Raw genomic sequence first — 19,337 nt, 5'->3', positions numbered from 1 at the left:
CGGCCATCTCCTTTCTCTGCATTGACCTTGGTTATATTTATAGCTTTCATATTCTCTCATAAGCTCTCCTTTTCTAATGTGATTAAACCAACTTTGGCTAGCTTTTCCTCATAACTAAAATCTTTAATTCCCTTTCTTATTTTTTTACCCATCTTTGGTCTCTCTCCAATTCCATAATGTCTTTTTGATGGACTGATGCCCAAACCTGTATCCCATACTCAAGGTGAAGTCTGACCAAATATTTCTAAGAAAGTAAAGTTATACTTCCTTGCCCTATATTTGTATTGTGTATCATGATGATTTCAGCAATGTCATTAATGAAGAGGAAGCAGAAACTCAGTAGACATGTTTTAAAATATAGTTGTTTATGTCAGGTAGGCACCAATGAGACACTGGATTTATTTAGGTGTGACATGAACAAAATTTTACTTATTGTTTTTTGGGCTAGGGTCCCTTGTGTTGTTTTTTTTTTTTTACTAATAGCTAATTTACCCGCGATACTCAAGCAGGTACCTGGAACCATCAGGGCTATATTCAATCCAGCACCAAGTCTAGTGCTTTAGGTAGCGCCAGTATTCAAAAGAGAGAATTTTGTTGGAGGCATTTGGAGCAAGATGCCAAAATTATTTGAAAGCGACAATAAAATAATACCAGTTTGAGAAATAATTCCAAATGAAAAGGTAAAGTAAAAAAACTGAGTGACAGAACAGATAATGACTAAGGCTAAGAACACACGAACAATAATTGTCCTTGGAAACAAAGATCTGTTAACGATCGCTCGACAATCGTTAACAGATAAATGCACAACGACGCCAATGAACATGAAATGTCGCTGGAAATAAATGACCGTCTCGGCGGATCGTATTGGGCTACGATCGTTCGCAATCTATTGTGTGTATGGTCGTTCACTGATCGTGGCTGGTTCTTCGCTATACTTTCTCCGGTACATGTCACTTCCTGCATCGTACAAATGATCGTACCGAGTGTGTGTACATTGTTGGTGGATTATATTGGAACAATCATATCATCGTTGATCTGTCGTTAGTCATTCTTTTTCTAATGACAATTTTTGCACGTGTGTACCTAGCCTAAGCCAGAGAAAAACCTGGGCAGTAATCAAGTAATACAAGTTGAGTTATCCTGAAGCTAACAGTTTATCCCGAGGCAATTGGCCTGTGGTAATCAATGTTGATGAGGCAATAGAAGAAGATCTCAAAGACTGTGGAAGTACCCTGTTAGGTACCTAACATAATCAAGGCAGAATCTGCTATTTGGCACAGTAAGCCTGTAAGCAGTAGAGGCAAAAAGATGGATTTTCCTTGTATAATTTTCAGCTAATCATTTTTCTCATTACAGGTATTCCCTGAGTTAAGGACATCCGACATACGGACGACCCCTAGATACGAACGGGGCTTCCCTGCTTGCTCGTGTGCAGGACAGAAGCTTGAGGGGGCAGTTATCATTACTTGCAGAATAAATCTTTTGCTAAACACAGCTAAGGTTGTGGATGAGCTCTTCTGCAAGCTCTTGTAACTCTTTAATGACTAAGACAAACTCTGAAGTTGTTTCTTTTTGCATCTTGCTCCAGAAGTTAATGAATGTCTAGGCTCCATAAAGTTTTTTTTTTTTTTGCTTTGTGATTAACTTACAGTGAGAAAATGTATCCAGTAACTGACACCATGCTGCCTAATAATATGTTGAGACAAACATCTGTCCTAATTGGATTTATAAAAATAATGTACCTGTTCCAACTTACATACAAATTCAACCTAAGAACAAACCTACAGTCCTTATCTCGTATGTAACCCAGGAACTACCTGTATTAGTTTAAATACAATGATAACTTTCAGGCTTGTTTACCAATTGCTCCAATTTTGTAAGCCAAGTTAGTAAAACAGAAACATTTTATTTATAAAGTGGTAATCCTGGCAGAAGAATGTTGCTTTGGGCTTTAACAGTTTTGTATTAACTGACTCCAGTGATGGAAATACCACCCGGCATATGGTTGAGATTGTTGCCAGCACTTAAAAGAAAGAAGACGAGGTAGATGGCAATGCCTGATGCTTCCTCAAGATGACAAGGGAACCAAATGAAGACAGCACCAGAGGAATTGTGGGCTAGTTAGTGAGTATGATTTGTTTTGGTTCCCACTTTATAGACCCTGGTAAAATTAATCCATTGCTGTGCAAAATAATCAGTCAGGTTTGTTGTACTAAAGGACTTCGTTCTTCTAAAATTGTTAACGTGTAGTCCCAAACTAATATATACTATGTCTCTGAATATTTCCCACATATGTGTCCAGGTTGAGATGAGTGTGGGAAAGAAGGTTAGTGAGTTTTTTTAGTTTTGAACAGAAAAAACAACTGATACACCAAAAATCAAATGATAAAGTACAATATTGCAGTAAAATTGTAAAATTTCTGAACACAGTATTATCACCAAAATTGCTGATGATGTCAGGGCAACGTGTGGCAACATTGTGTGGGTTCCCCAGTGATAATAAAACTGAACCATTCCAGGTAATGAAACCTGGATACTTAAAAAGGAAGGCAGTGGGAATCACCCAACACCACTTCTGGACATAAAGGCCTCTGACTTCCCTAAACAGTGTGGGGACAGAGTTCCTGGCTGGTGTAATGTAGGTACAGGGCTGGCCATGTGGATGTACATTTGTATAATCTGTCTACTATTTCAGGTAATCAATGAGTCATTGATGAATTATCATCAACATGGTCATCCATTGTAAACAACCCGGTAAATGGTGTGTTTATACAGTTTACAATAACATTAGATTTCAATAAATTTGAGGTCTAAGGCTGCATACACATGCCAAATTGTTCTCGCCTGAGATGAACAGTCTCAGACAAGAACCTGACATGTGTATAGTGGTCCCCCAACATTGTTCATTGATCCTTCCTGGCAGATCAATGAACGACCGAATAATTACGACCACAGTGCATAGGAGAGCTCAGTGGGGTAATGCCCCCCTTCATAGAACTGAATGAGCACAGTGTGTACAAAACGTATTGATTTGCCACTGTAAAAGATCGTTATTAATAACAATCATCTCTCATTTGTAATATTGATATACAAGGCATTTTTGCCTGTCTCTATTTTCAAGCACTAAAGTTGTGAGGGTCACAAAAACACATATGGTTTAAATTTTTTTTGGAAAATGAGATGCACAATTTGCACTAGATTGCTGCCATATTCTGATTTGCTTGATTGAAATGGATCTGAAGTCATGAAGAAAATATTTGCATTTTCTTCCTACCACCTCTTTGCTGTAAACCTGCAGAGTGATATTATCCAACTGATGCCTGACTGCTGGTCTCAGGAGATTTGAAGTCAGATTTGGTGATGTCACTACTGTAATGCTCACTGCTCCTTCTGTTCTAGGCTCTGAAATGATGAAGCTGATGCCCTGACTCTACCAAGAGGTAATTACTATGCTTATTTATATACACCTGTACTTTAAAGCTGATCATGGTCATGCAAGTTTGACTAGTTGACAGTTGTCATCTAATAATTGAAACTTTTATATCAGTGATGTATAATGCTTAACATTGGATTGCAATTCTACAGTTAATTAGTGTTAAGAACCCTAATACTGCTTGGAATAAAATATAGCAGATAGCAGCCTGAAATAGGCATTAAAAACCTAAATATTCAAGAAGGTGGAAAGGGAACTACAATATTAAAAACCATCAGAGGGCTGCTCATTTACAGCCATGTGAAAAAGAAAGTACACCCTTTTTCAATTGTAAAGTTTTATGTATTGGGGCATAAAAAGTCATCTAGTCTAAGCAGAATAGGTAAAATTAGGTAAATACAACCTTAGAAAAACAACAGTACATGACATATTACACCGTGTCATTATTTATTCAACAAAATGCAGCAACCCTAGGGTTGCACAGAAACACAGCTCCTTCTTTTTTAAGCAAGTCTCTCTATATTTATACCTGTAAATACATTATCTGAAAATACATATCCCCTACCATATTTTCCCTTGCTAATCATTTCCTCAGGCTTCTGGCCAGATAGCATGCTTAGTGAAAGCAGAATCATTGACCACCTGATATGCTAAACATGAATAAACAGGCTGGAAACATCCGACTGTCAATCACAAAGATAGAGCAGCCATCTTATGAATATGCAACCTATTTGTGCCACCTGTGCTTGTCTATGTGTGTTATTGCATAGACGTGTATTGAGAAAGGAAGTTTGCAAACAAGCAGGTCAGTATGTTTTATTGCAGAAGAGAAAGCCTGCCTGTCCCTTCTGCAATAAAAACCATGACTGCTGGCAAATTTGAAATTAGCGCTTTAACTTCCACTTTAATCGTACAGCTCCTGCCTCTCTATACAACAACACTTTGTCGTTGGTTCTACATAAGGTTGTGCCTGCCACTTTTCCACCCCTCCATGTCCCAGCCATGGCACAATGATCTCACAAAGTATATGCAAAAATCTGCTTCTGAAGCTAAATGCAGATGGCGAGGTAACTTTAAGGCTAAACTGCCTCCATGAGAAGGTACTGTTCTTTACTCCAATCATGCACCTTCTCCACCCAAAAATAGCCACCTACTTTAAATTAAAAAAATCACAAACGGATGTAATACTGGCTGTCTGCACACTAAATGCCCCATCCACCTGTAACTCTCTATTCTCCCCCTTCATCATTTTTACTTTAGATCACATTCCCATTATTTTTTCTCATATTTCCCCTTGTCCATCTTTCTATTCAAGCCAATACCTTCTGACATACTCCGGCTACTTTTCTACATTGGCCTTTGTGCTAACCAACCTTTCGGTCTCCACTGTTGTTCCCTTGTACATTTTTTGTGCATGTTTTAAACATGTATTTTTTCTAATCTTAAAGAAATTCTCCCTCAACACACCAGCTCACTCCAGCTATTATCCTTCTTCTCATTTGATCTCCATGTTTCAAGAAGACTAACAAAATGTCTTAACACCAACACACTACTTGGGACTCTTCAGTCTGACTTTCGCCCCTTACTCATCTGAAACAGCTCCTACAATAGGGCCAATGACCTCTGGGAGCTAAATCAACCTCTGCTGTTGACATTTTCATCACCCTCTTTTACTCTGGAACTTGGAGTTATGGTATTGATATTGGTATTATGATATTGGTTACAATGTCTTCTCTTGATGCACTTTTCATTTATCTGATCACTCCAAATCTTTTCATGGATAGCTATCAGGTATCTGAAACATAAGTTATATAAAATTAAACCAATCACTCTCCGACCCTAAACCTACCACAAACTTACCTCTTTTACTGTAAACATCGCAGTCATTTTCATCACCCAACAGGCATTCTGTCTTGAGGGCACTTTCAACTATGCACTTGTTCTCACTATACTTATTTGCCACCTCTCACTGAAATCCCTACACTGGCTTCCATTTCAGCACAGAATAATATCAAAGCTATTATAGTTTCCTTTTAAATTCCATTTACATATCCAAACATATACATAAATACACCCCTAATCACCCTCCTTGCTTTTCCCATGTCCTACCAATAACTTCATAATATTTTTCCAGGTTAGGTCTATCCCTTACCCTATCTCTTATGTCACATTGTTAGGGCCTGGAAAATGTCTGTTATGTGCAAAGAATACATAAAGGGAGGAAAGTACATAGGCCCCCGTATCTAGAAGTATGGAGGTATTTCACATCATTTCTAATAGAGCAATGGTGAAGAGTTGGAAAGATGGACAAATGGATGAGAGGGTGCAGTTTAAAGAAGCTCTGTCACTTTGCCCTAAAATATGTGATAGGTTGGTCAATGATTTGCACTAAACTACATCCCAAAGTATGTTCTTCTTTTATAAACAAAGCAGATTTTTATGTTACTTGCTTGTCTCTACAAATCACATAGCGTATGCATAGAAAGTGACATCATTTATAATGCCTACAGTACAGCATTTGCAGAATAACAATAGTAATGTTGAAACATTTGGCAAATAGATTGTAGAATATCCAAAAAGATTTCTTTCCTCTCGTGTACACAGTGATGAAGACATTTTACTAAAGAGTTACAAAATTACTGGCAGCTTGTCATCTTTTTCTACTTTATTTCTTGTTATTAAAGCTTCCCTAGTGCTTTATTCACCTTCTGGAATGACCAAGATCAAAGCTGCTGATGAACTTCCGCCAGCTTATTCGGCAATAACTAAAACTGCAGTGTGAATTTGTCTCATTTTTACAGCAATGTGTGAAATGTGCAGACTAGGAAGCCGACACAACTAATGGAAAGGATTGTGGTACGCCATTAAAACAGCGTGATTCATTGAAAACTGCATGAATGCAGCGATTGCTCATGAAGAGGCAGGTGAAGTGCTTCAGAATAAAAATGTTTGCAGTAACAATCACTAGGAGGCCTGAATACAGAGGCACCCATTCTGCAACCAGCAAAAGAATTATTTTACTAAACCTCAATTTTAATATTTTATATTAGACTCCTGTATTGCTTTTTCTGGATGCACTAGGTCAGTCAAATTGTAACTGTTCAGAACTTTAAAGAGCTCAACAAACACTACAATACGTCCATGAACAAAAGCAGAAAAGGTCTATATATAATAAATGAATGTGAAGAAATCCTCTATCTGAACACAACCAATGTATCCTGATCACATCAATTCTGCATGGATGTAAAAGATTTTTGAGCTCATAGCTGATGTCATTATTTGCATATATAAAATGCTTTAACTTATAAAACAACTAACCAGTGAGGCCACAGGAAGAACCTGCAATCACAAAAACCCATAGGCTACAGGTTTAAAACTTTTAAAATGATTGTAGAATTCCAAGTGGCTTATAGCACAGTTTTTAATTAAACCAGATTCCATCTATAAAATGGTCTTTACTAGCAGACGTGGGGAAGCAGGTTAAAAAAAAAAAAGAATGGGGTCAGGGTAGCAACTTTGACCCCCCCAATATTTCAAATGACATTGACAGGGATTGCAATTGGAACAGAGAAGCTGCCCCATTTGTCTTTACTGTCATAGCCATGTCAGACACCAATTGTCTACAAGTTCATCCTCCATAGCACAATTATGACCATTGGTGCAATCCCTCTGGTTTTATTCTTCTCTACCAACATATACTAATGATCTAATAAACTGAATTTTTATAATTATATATGTAGGTGTGACAACTCTTTAAAATACATTATAATTTAGAGGCAAAACTTTCTTTTTAATATACAGTAAGATATATTATCAGTAGACATAACATATATTTAGAGATAAAGGATGATTTATTTACTGCTTTCTTGGGGTGGCAAAATTAGTCTCCTGAATATTACTGGGGACTTCCCTGTATGTCAAAAACTGCAGAGACAGATAGGGGATTTACATGGGCAAAAACAATGGCACATGACCAGGAACCATACATGTACACTCCTGGTTCCTCATTTACTAGCTGTAAGTTTTTTCAGTAAGGAGATTGATCCTTCTCTTCCTCATGGTTCATTGCTTCACACTGCTATTAGGATTCTCCAAACATTCCCTGTTTCTTTGATGGGAATAAATATTCTTTGTTTCTAACTCAGATAAGTCATCTGAGGAACAATGATATCAAGCTTTGACAATGCCCACATAAATAGCCCTAATTTATATGTAGAGGGTTGCATTTGTAGTGCTTGAATTCAGTTTTCCTTATCTGGTTTACTGTATGTGTATGTAAAATGATTACATCTTTATGTTACTGATGAGAGTAAAAAAAAAATATTGACAGGCAGAGTTTCAATACCTGTAAATGTCATAATTACCTAGTTTTCATATTTAACAAAAACTTTCACATAATCCTTGGAACATTCCCATTTCAGTAACAGATTGCCAATATAGAACCCATATCAAATATTAGCATTACCGAAGAAGTATCCACCGCAAACATTTGGAGATCCTCCTAACGCCCCTATAGATGATAGCAATTGAGGGCAAAACTTTGCCACTGTAGAAGCTCTGAAAGTCAATAGGTAGTAAAACCTCTCAAACATGAAAAAAATTACAAAAAAAGTACTGGTCAATACTCCTCATGGTATATAGCAGAGGTCAGCAAACTTTTTTGGCTGCTAGGCGATTTCAGGGATAGGCAGGAGCACACTAGGCCGGACTCTCTCTCTCTCTCGAGTCCCGCCCTAATGGCCCTGCCCCCGTGAGGAACGCCCCCTGAAGGGAAATCCCTCTCCTCGTCAATGCATATGGAGGAGAGGGAATTTTCCCTATTTACCCTAGCGGAAGTGTTAACGCTGGCCGTGGTAAATAGGGAAGGGAGCCACCCCACGAAGCCATCACACAGAGCTCATGAGGCTCTTGCTCCGGTAGTTTGTTCTGGCTCCACCGCGGGTTGCCAGCCGGCATTAGCCTGGATCGACCAGGGGTCGTTAGGCCGGAGCAAACTACCGGCTAGATCGTATCTAACCTGAAGGCCTGAGTTTGCTGACCCATGGTAAAAGAATTAGGATGATGCCATAGGTATTAAAGTGAAGTAATGCGGTGTCCAAGAATAGAGGGCCTCACACGCAAAAGAAACCCAGTGGAGATCCTTTCGCCAAGTAAGCTCAGAAAGTTCACCTAAGACTATTTTATTATCCTTGATATATCTCAGAAAGCAGAGCACCAGGGGTTGAAAAAAAACATCCATCTTTCCTGCCACTCTAATAAGGAACTGATTCCTGTAACAGTCAGACAACCCCTAGAATATCTCTAAGCTCATGTAGATGGCTGACTAGGGGATTGTAGATAAAAAAAATTGATGTATTTCTACTAAGAACCCCTGAAAAGTGCCATATTTTTACAAACCTTGGAGGTCTCACCTAATTGTCCAACATCTCCTCTTATAGGCATTCCTGATCAGTAAATTCAGTCAATCTCTCAACTGTAGCATTGAATTTCACCAGAGTCATTCTCATTTATTGCATATTCAAAAGCATTTTCTCTATTACGTCTTTGAAAGCATCTACACCACTTCTGAAATAAACAGGATAGAAAACCCTATCCTCCATTTTTACTCTATTAAAATAAACAGCATTATGTTCAGTTTTAGATTTACTGCAGAGTAGCTCCAGGCACAATAAGGCTTAAATCTCTTTGAATTCAAAAGTGATCATCTGTTCATCACTATGACATTCTTCTAATGTAACAATATTCCAAATATCACCTATACCAACCTTTTAATTTTTTGTGTACTGAAAAATGTTTGGATAAAATATAGCTGCCTAAAAACCTGTTACTATCACACACACTGGATCAAATACAATAAATCATAAGTTTGCAAAACTCCTTCAGAAGGAAGGGATCTGATGAACATTTCATCAGACAGAATGGTCACATTACCTCCTTGTGTGTCTTCACACACTGTGCATAGTACTTCCATGAGGTTTCCTCTCTACTTTTCTGCTCCTTTTTTGTTTGACTTTTCCTTTTATTTAGATGTTCTGTAATAACATAGCTTGATACCATTTTTGGAAGTTTCAAGCCAAGCTATCCCAGGAGAATACGGATCCTACCAAATCCCTGGAACTGGCATGGCTGCTAGCTTCAATTACATCTGATGTTTCTGATTGTACATCCAAAGTTTCAAAAAAGATAAAGCTCAAATGTTTCCTAGGGTTCGTCAAAATAGAGTGATTTTATTACCATAAATATACATGTTTTACTAAACATCTTATTCTCAGTCGTACACAGAACATAAACATTGCTGATAAAACAGTTCAAATCGAAGTCTATATTTAGTGCTGTGGGTGTGCATGTTTTTATTTCATATATTTAGATTGTTTGAATATCTCTTCAACTGCATTACAGACCCTCTATTGTCTTCTCTCCTCTGATGTCATTCCACAAAATATTTACAGGGAAGGGTCTATTATAGAATGTAATAAATGTAATTATAAACTGCTTTTTGTATCCTCTGCTGAGATTATAAATGTTCAGCAATTCTTGTTTTCAGCTGTCTTTTGGTTCGTTCAACATATTGTAGCCCACCTATGCATTGTAATAGGTATACAACACAAATAGAGCTGCATGATATGAAACCTTTAATAGTGTAATTCCCTCCTGTCATCTTCATATTCATCATACTTGTGGAGTCATAAAATATTTAACAGTTTTGTTTTCTTTTGAAGTTTTGCAAGCCTACATCTAAAAGCCTATCATCTATAAAAATCCTTTGCCATTAAAAATAGTACCCTCCCTATAATTCACGGGATCTATAATGTTCCATACTACTTTATCTTTTAAAGTCTTTGGTTTGCTATATATAATTGTAGGATTATATATGAAAGGTCAGACAGGGCTTATCCTTGTTTTAAAAGAGGCCAGTATTCATAAAAGCTTCTCTTCACCCCCTAAACTCTATCTTAGAGTCAGTGATAAAGACCATATCTAATATCTTATTATTATTATCAGCCTTAACCTTTTCGCTTTTCCTTACTACTTCTGACCTATCAGTCTCCTCCAGTTATAATATTTAACTCTGCTATACCTTTTATCTATAATGGTTTTAGCTTTAACTTTAAATTGTGTGATTGTTAAAATCGTTTCCCTTTCTGCAGTTTATTTTAATGCTCACATATGTTTTGTAACCATGAACACTGATGACTGCTAATAATATGGATATTAAATTGTTAAATATGTTAGTATAAAAAATTATAACATTTTGACATCAAAAAATTCAATATGGCTTCTATCATCATATATCATGATATATGATGATCATATATCTATCATATTTGTATTTGAATTCTTTATTTCTATTGTTTTATTCAAACCTGTAAGAAATGCCAAAAAATTAATTTGTGTCCCTTTTCAAATATAAAAAAGAACATTAAATAAAACTTTGTTAGCATAACAAATTGGTACTATCCACTTATAATTACTCTCCTTTTTCCAATGACTAAAGTGGAAGCTTATTTACTATTCATTGTTACTCCAGGCTTTTGAACATAATTCTGCCTCCTTCCTAACTATAAATGTGTGTTAATCAAAATTTAGTGCTTGGAATTTTTTAAATACCCATCTTACTGTGCCCAGTCCATTGTTACTTATTAATGATACTGAAGGTGCTATATAAATAAAATTTATTGATAATAGGGGTAGAAAATATTTTGCCTATTCTTCACTCAGCACCCCATTTTTTCTATTAATTTATACAACCCTTTTTTTTATGTATTAGTTGGACCTCTCTGTATTTTAGCATTATGCCTCACACACATTAGCAGATTCGCTGCCGATTTTGCATTTGAGCAACCAATATGATCAATTTTTTGATTGGTAATCAGTCTGAAATCCCAAAACAGTGTGCATATGTTATGTTCCCTTCTTCTCTTTATCCTTTAGAGAAAGTGATTGAAACTCCAAACAGATTTGATTGATTGTTCGTAGAAATACAATGTGTACTTACTAATATTATTTACCAACACATGTCCATTTACTTCAGGTCTGATCATTTTATTGGGTTGGAAGTAAAAATCAGCCAGTGTGTACAGCCTAAGTATCACCATCATCATCTTCAGTTAAAATCCGGCATATGTACAGCGATCCCCCAAAATCATTTATTTATCTGTACTGGCAGATCAGCAAACAACCAAGAAGGGACAATTACTGTATATTACTATAGATGAGAGTGTGGTGTGGTGCCTACCTCCTGTCCTACCCATACTCCTACCCATAGAACTGAATGGCACTGAATGAGTACAGAGCTCATTCATTCTAATGTCACTGCAAATGAACAGATGAAAGATGTTTCCGAGGATATTAATCTAACATCTGTATATCATTTAAGCATCTCTGATTATAATCTTTATTAAAAACAACAATCTCTTCCCTTATCAGCTAGTCTAAAAACCACATTATTCCTTTCTTCAAATTGCTCTTATCATTCTCTGCTTCTCAGTACATCCACAATTTCTTTAAATTAAACTTCCATGTACATTTGTGGGCATCAATGTAGACATTAAACATACTTATTAAAACATATTTATACATCTGTTTGGTGATATCTTCAGAGCCAAACATAGTACTATACTTTTCTAATTATTTAATTGTACAGAGCTAAGCTTTTAAATACCACATTCTACTATTCCCTTTGCCCTTTTTTTATTCTGCTAAGAAACATTTTATTTAAAAAGAAAATAACAGATTATAGACCTAATTCACTAAAACACTAGCACAGCAAGATTACATTTTTATGAGATTCACTTTCAATGTGTCCAAAGAGATTCAAAAATCACAGTTATATGGTAAATGGCATTCCTATCCACAAGGAGCTGAGCCAGTGTCATGCAATGTGTAATTTACCAACTGCATAGGAAACTACAAACTTTACTTGGTGCATGTACTGAGCCATCTAATTCATTTGACCCCTGACCCCTAATGTTAGGGAGCATTTGGAAGTGTCATGAATGTGCCTGTTGTCAGCTGTCAGTGTGTATGAGGATTTCAACTTCTCATCCTAAAGATCAGCCAGTCTGACCCAGGGTTCTGTGGAACTCTAGAACGACTCCAGAAGTTTCTTGGGGTTCCTCAAATTGCGGATGGCTGACGTCCCATATGATGATGGCTGCATAGTCCTGGGGCCAACACCACTTAGTAGAGCCAGCTACATGACTCTTATGATGTTTGTATGTGTCTATAAAGGGGGTGTTGTAACCACCATTGTGGGGAAGACTTTTTTTTTTTTTTACAGCCTTTTTTTTTCCCATTAACCTTGCAAACAATTGGTTTTAGTAGGCGTTCTCCAGTACCTAGACATTATTTCAAGGGGTAAAAAGGTTGAGAAAGGCTGCCCTAGATGTTAGATCATTTATAAATTAATTTTCTCTTTGAAAAATAATTTCAAATACATTTATCTTTGCTAAACCTTTGTGAATTCAAATAGTTATTTTCTAATAATTCGGATACATTTTAGGTTAATGGTTCTTTAAATACTTTAAATTACCAACTACATTTCTGAAAGCCACTCGAGTCACCTAAATGTTTGCCTATAAAACACAGCTTTGTGAGTTTAATTAGGAAGTTGCCTTGAAAGAAATGACCTTTTATTATTACGCTTATATATTAATACTTGTTCCTTTACAAACTGTAAGTTAATTATCTTTCCCATTAAAATAGCAGAGCCAAAATACCACTGGTTTGCTTGTTGACTTTTATTATTTTGTATGTGTAAATCCATTCATATTCTTGTTTACAAGATCCGGTGTTTGTTTTTATGAGACACAGAAAACCCACAAGTGCACAGATGTAATGTAAATGTAAAATGCATTAAAATAATATAAAATGTCAGTCTACAAAGCACACAACAGTTGCTATCTACAATGGTAGTCCTACAATGGAATTTTCTGTTGTTTTCTTTTGTGCACCTGTCATGGGACAAACATGGAGATGACCATTGCTGACCTTTTCTTCTGAAAACACTGGCTGCATGGCTGTCATTATGACCCATCTGGCTAAAACATTTGAGATAGGACCTATGTTGACACAATTTGTGCTTGTGTTCATGGCACCGGTTTGACATTCGCCATGTCATTTGAAATGAATTTGACCTGCTTTAAGTGGGTTTTGCATCCTTAAAGATTTATGGTCTAGCTGTCTCTGGCTTCAATATAGAGCGAGAATACATTTCAAGAAACTCAGAACAAAGTTACTTCTACTCTTCTACGAGTTCTTTTTAAAAGAGCTTTCAGAAAGAAAGGCCAGGAGCCCGAGAAAGGGAGCTAGGCGTGACCATGAGTGGGAAGGTTGTGCAGGGCAGGATAGGGTTAAAGGTGAGGTGTGGGGAGAGGTAGGTGGAAAAAGTAAATAGTGGGTGGAGAAAAAGTTATATAGGTATGGGGGTGAAGGGGTGAAGTCAGAGGCTGGACAGCAGGGAAAAAGATTCCAACCCTCAACAGTTTGAGGTCCTTGAGGGCAGTGCCTGGAGATAAAGATGGAGCGGTTTGGAGAGTCATTTATTGTATAGGGTCATTTATTGTATAGGGTTTCCTAATGGTGTAATTGGTCAGCAAGTGGGTGGTAATTTGTTTAGGGATAGAATGTTTTATTGATATAGTTCTCGAGGAGGTGGAGTTGCGCAGATCCCTGTTTGATGCTGGTGAAGTTAATGCCTTCGAAGACCTGCAACCTAATGTGGTCGGTTATGTTGGAATATTGAAACTTGTAATTTTTAATGCTATAAGGTTAATGTAATGACAATATGTGAGAATGTTTATTAAGAAATTGTAATAAATAGCTGAGATGCCATTTGCCAAACAGGTGTCATTATTGGGTTGAGGGTTGTAAGGAGCGGGGGTGGTGCCGGCAAGGGGCTCTGATATATTGCAGTCAATCTTCAACACTACTTAGGACTTGTTGAAAGCCTACTAAAGCCTGCTCTTAGTCCTTGAGGAACAAAGGTGAAGTCAAACCCAGCATTCCAGTTAACAACTGTATTTGACATCGCCAGATTGAATGACTTCACCAAAGCTGCTTAAACCCTACCTAAAATTTTTATAAAAGCTTGCTTAAACAAGCCAAAGCTTACATGTAAACGATCAGAAGTGTGGTGCACTTTTATACAAGGTTGGAAAATTGTTTTGGTACACATTGGACACACATCGGGGCTGATTTATTAAAGTTCCTCAAGACTACCCATGATAGTCTATTTTCTCCAGTCTTGGAGAGCTTTAATCATTAAGGCCCATCACCTGCTCATTTGCCCCTTTGTAATTAATTTTAAAGCCCATTTGTCACTAGTGCATGTGCTGCCATGTACACCACATCTGGATCATAAATAATTTATTAGGAAATATAGGTGAGAGTAGCATTGTTCCAAGAAGCCTCTAAGGGTCAATTCTCTTGATCAGTCATTTCCAAAATGTGGAGACAAATGGCGGACAAATGATGGCAACTGCAGGAGAATTAAGAAAGATTATTGCACATAGATTTGTCTGCTCCTATGAAATATTTTTGTTCTTTTGAACAACAAGCAAAAGTAAAGCTAATACTATTTTAATAGGTTAATTGGTAGAGAATATTGTTCTAATGAATTACTTGCTGTCAAGGTGGGGGTGGACAAGGCTAAAACATCTTGTATGTTTCTAAGGTAACCAAAAAAAAGATGATAACCATTTATCTTTTATTAGTCAATAAAGTATATGCCTGGACTATGGAAAGTCTATTATGAAACATTAGGACATAAAGTTTGAATCCAAAACTGGTCTATTATTTGGAATCCAGTTTTGGTTTAATTAGAAATAATCTCAAATATGCTTGTGCATAGTAACGTTGTTAACAACACTAACCAAACAAGCCATGTGTTATTCTTTCATCAACATCAGGTATCTATATATATATATATATATATATATATATATATACATACATATATGTCAAGCACTTTTTTACATTTAAATTTAAAGGTATTATAATTTTCTGATAATGTACCAGGGATTCTTATCTTCCTCAGTAGTTATTTTCTGATGTCACCAGCTATTTTTCTTCTTTTACAGCAAACATACATACATGTGTCTATAGCAGGAACCTTTTTTCTAATTAACTTTTAACAAGGTTTTCCAGGCAACAAATACCATAATGCATTCCAGCACATTGCAGCATTGCTAACATCACAAGTGTGCTCAGGTTACTTTACCATAAAATGCATCTACAGCATATACAGACCATCTTACCAATGCATTAGGAATGTGTTTTAAAATGGATGCATCTGTATGTGAGGGGTAACAATCAAATATGTTCCAGGATTTCTAGATTGCCGACACAAAGGTGAAACAAAGATATTATTTATAAAGCAGTAAATCTGACATTCACTAAAACATTCTCGGCGGAAAATCAATTGCTGCCATTTAAACACATGGATCTGGAAGATTCTCCAACCAGGGATTTTTTCAGTGAATGTCAGATTCAGTGCTTCATAAAAAAAAAATAATCGGTATTAAGATTGTATTTCCCATTAAATCCATTAAATTGCAATTGTGAAACAAAGGTTGGTTTTGATTTTAATACGATGGTTTTTTATACCAAAAACTTTGACAAACAAAAAATCACTGTCTGGTCAGTTTTTTGTTGTTATTCTGCCCCAAAATTAAAAAAATGGTAAGTATGACGGTAAATACATTAGATTTAATTGATTTTTGATCAGTTGAATGTTTTTGTTGAATTACAGGCATAATAGATTGGAAGTAGTGCATAGTGTATGTCTATCTTAGGGCAGATAGCTGCATTACTACAACGACTTGATTTAAAGAAAAAGCCCTGAACAGTAAGCTGTGCCCCCTATATGCATCTCAAGGTTTAGATTGGGCTGGTGAGCACTTTATATTTATTTTTTAATTGGAGGATATGAAAACAAGTACATACCGTATATATGTTCAAACAACATAATTTTTTTTTACATTGATAGCATTTATGGCATACTTATTCATTACAGGTAAACAAAACATGGAAATAGAAAACCTCCCAATAGTCAAGCTACACATGCGATTTCTATACAATAAGGTGGCAATTAACTGGGAAAAAAGGTTGTTTACCTTTACCTTCGCAGATCTGTTGATTCCTCCTGGGGTTCCCTGGATCGGGTCCTGCGTTAAGATCAAGCATGCCCAGAAGGAGCAGCCAGAAGCCTCCTGAGATGCGTGACTTGAGTATACCGAGAAGAGTCAAAAAGAAAAAAAGGGTTTAAACCCCCTCCCCAAAACAGGTAAAAATAAAGTAAAAATTTTAGTCTAGGTCAGCCTAATTTAAAATAATGGGCTGGTCATTAGAAAGTAATCTAAGAATATAACATGATGTCTGTTCAAATGATTGTTTTTAGCCTGTTTTACAGGGTGAGGGTGGTGAGTACTTTTAAAGTGTCCCCATGGACAAAGCACAGACAAAATCACATTAGAATAGATGACTATTAAAGCATTATACATTCCTTGTTACAAATGTGTCAGGATTCATTTGTTTTACTAGTTGGCCTAAAGCTCACCAGACACAAATCAGTTTTTCCATCAGTTCTATATTTAATTAAACTAAATTTTGTTTGCTAGTATTTTCTTTTGACATTCTTTTTTGTTTTATTCAATCCTAATAACAATTCAATCTTAATTACAATTGTAAATATGATAGTTTTCAATAAGTCATTTTTGTGGTAAAACATCACATTTTAAAACAAAATCAATACGTATGCCACGGGCACTGCAAACCCTCCAAAACTCTCAACAATTTTACAACCTGCCTGAAAGCTTTCATTTCATATGTACACATGAAAACCAATGATATAACCCCTGGCAATCTTTTTTTCTTTTTATTAGGAATATGAGAATGTGCAGATGATTGAAGGGTCAGATTAAAATGCGGATGTCTTAAGGCTTCTAAGGTCTTCACCTTCCACTTGTGTATGTTAAAGGGAATTAAATTAGCAAAGAGCTCACAAGATCACCATCAGATGGAATTTTATTGGATTTTACTTTGCAGACCTTGTCTCCCTATGACCCTAATGAAGAAGTCAACAATAAATGTTTATTGTTGTGATTCATTTCAAACATACGTCCTCTTCCTTCCCTCCTTCCTCATTTATAAGAATGTTTCTTTCTTTCCTTGACCACAGTGCATTGGTGAATTTTTTCTAATGCTGTCCTTTGTTCTGTTCTTAGAATTATTTTCTTTTCTCGTTTTTTGCTACTTTAGTTTTTAATTTGCATTTTGTTATTTTCCAACCAACATGCTTTTTTTATTATTTATAATCCTGCATTTTTCATCACTAGCTGTCTTTTTTAATCCTATTATTTTTGTCTTTATAGCAATAGCAGAGTTTTGTATCATGTTAACTATTGATTATTATACAATGTTTGGAGTATAGATCCCTTTTTCAGGCTTTACACAATTTTTAATACAATTGTATAATGTCTCAAGAAGGAATCTGAGTCAAAATGAAAGCTTGCATCTTTAATAATTTAAAATAATTAGTTTTAGCTAATAAAGGATATCACTTTCTGTATTTCCTCCTTTTCTTTTCTCTTTTTTGTATTGTATTCATGTGTGACTTTTTCTTAAATGAGCAGTGTGTGTGTGTGATAACAGAAAATATACATTTTTAATTTTGTAGCCTATTTTCACCTAAAAAATAAAATTTGGTATTACTTGTTTTTGCTGCGACCATAAGTATTCAGAGAGAGAGTGAGAGAGAGTGATGCTGCCTTACCTAGCCCATCCCCTTTCTCAGAATAGACATCTCTTTTATGTAAGGTTAAATTTCTGTTTTTTTTTAAAAAGGGTGCAGCACCGCCCCCTAATGAATGGGAGCACAAAGCTTTCCGGGATACCTGCGTCACGCATCCCAGGAGGCTCTTGGATGCTCCTTTAGCGCATGCCCGAGCAGGAGGAGCCTTTTCGTGAAAAGGGAAAAAAATTGGGGATCCCACTGCGCATGCGTGTTTTTTCTATCTACATCACCAGATCTTGCGCCTGGGTCGGGTGACGTTGGAGGTGAAGATGGCGCGCCTGGAGCGCCGGCACAAAGACGGATTCTGAGGCGACGCGGGTTCCCATGGAAGACCCCTTCAGACAGGTCGACTGCGCTGCGGGATTGAAGGAAAGTGAATTTTTTTGTTTTGGGGGACTTTTGAGTTTACTTCCTCCTTAATAGGACATGATCAGACCTCTTTTGTAAACATTTTGACAGCCTACAAACACAAAAGCCTTTTCTCCTTTTTTTTTTTTTGATTACTCATTTCCTGCCATATATTTTGATTTGTTTGTGTCATCGCTTTCCAACTTTGTTCCACACTTATATTCTGACTGTTTTTGTGCAGTGTTTATTATTAAACATGCCTTTCTCTGTTATCCCTCCCCTGCTCGTTCCATTTATTTGATCCTGCTACCTTTATGATATGCCAAGCCTTTAAATAATGTATGTATGTAACTTCACTTTTCTAGATTCTAGTATTTAGCCACAGTTTATTATAGCACATTGTTGGTGCTGAAAATCGATTGCTGTGCTATGAAAGGTTCAAGCCCACAAAAAAAGTAAAACAAATCAAATTGATTCCAACCCTAAAGCTTTCAGTAATTCAAAAAATAACCATTACCTTGGCAATAACTTTAAACCTCTAAGCTCACCCCAACCCAAGTTTGCTCTAACTCTGAAAACTAACCCTTATACCCACAAATGAACCTAACATCCACTACAAGTTATTCATAACCTTATCCTCTAACCCCTAACTTTCAGTTACCCATATTGATAATGTTTTATTATATCACCTACTATTATTTATATACCATTGGTTAAAGTAATGGTTAACCCACTAATACTAATGTAATACTCTTACATTTC

General features: G+C 36.3%; 1 long non-coding RNA gene across 1 annotated transcript; it reads left to right on the top strand.

Moving 5' to 3' along the window:
- The first annotated feature begins 1,490 nt into the window (after positions 1-1,490).
- LOC140322159 (uncharacterized) lies at positions 1,491-17,996 on the top strand. The gene is made up of 4 exons (XR_011919156.1): positions 1,491-2,124; positions 3,400-3,440; positions 16,563-16,718; positions 17,317-17,996. It is a non-coding gene; the product is annotated as an uncharacterized lncRNA (long non-coding RNA).
- The last annotated feature ends 1,341 nt before the right edge of the window (positions 17,997-19,337 follow it).

Source organism: Pyxicephalus adspersus, chromosome 2 (genome assembly GCF_032062135.1).
Source record: "Pyxicephalus adspersus chromosome 2, UCB_Pads_2.0, whole genome shotgun sequence".
In the NCBI taxonomy this organism is placed as follows: domain Eukaryota; kingdom Metazoa; phylum Chordata; class Amphibia; order Anura; family Pyxicephalidae; genus Pyxicephalus; species Pyxicephalus adspersus.
The sequence above is the reverse complement of the archived record's forward strand: the minus strand, read 5'-3'. Positions and strand labels throughout refer to the sequence as shown.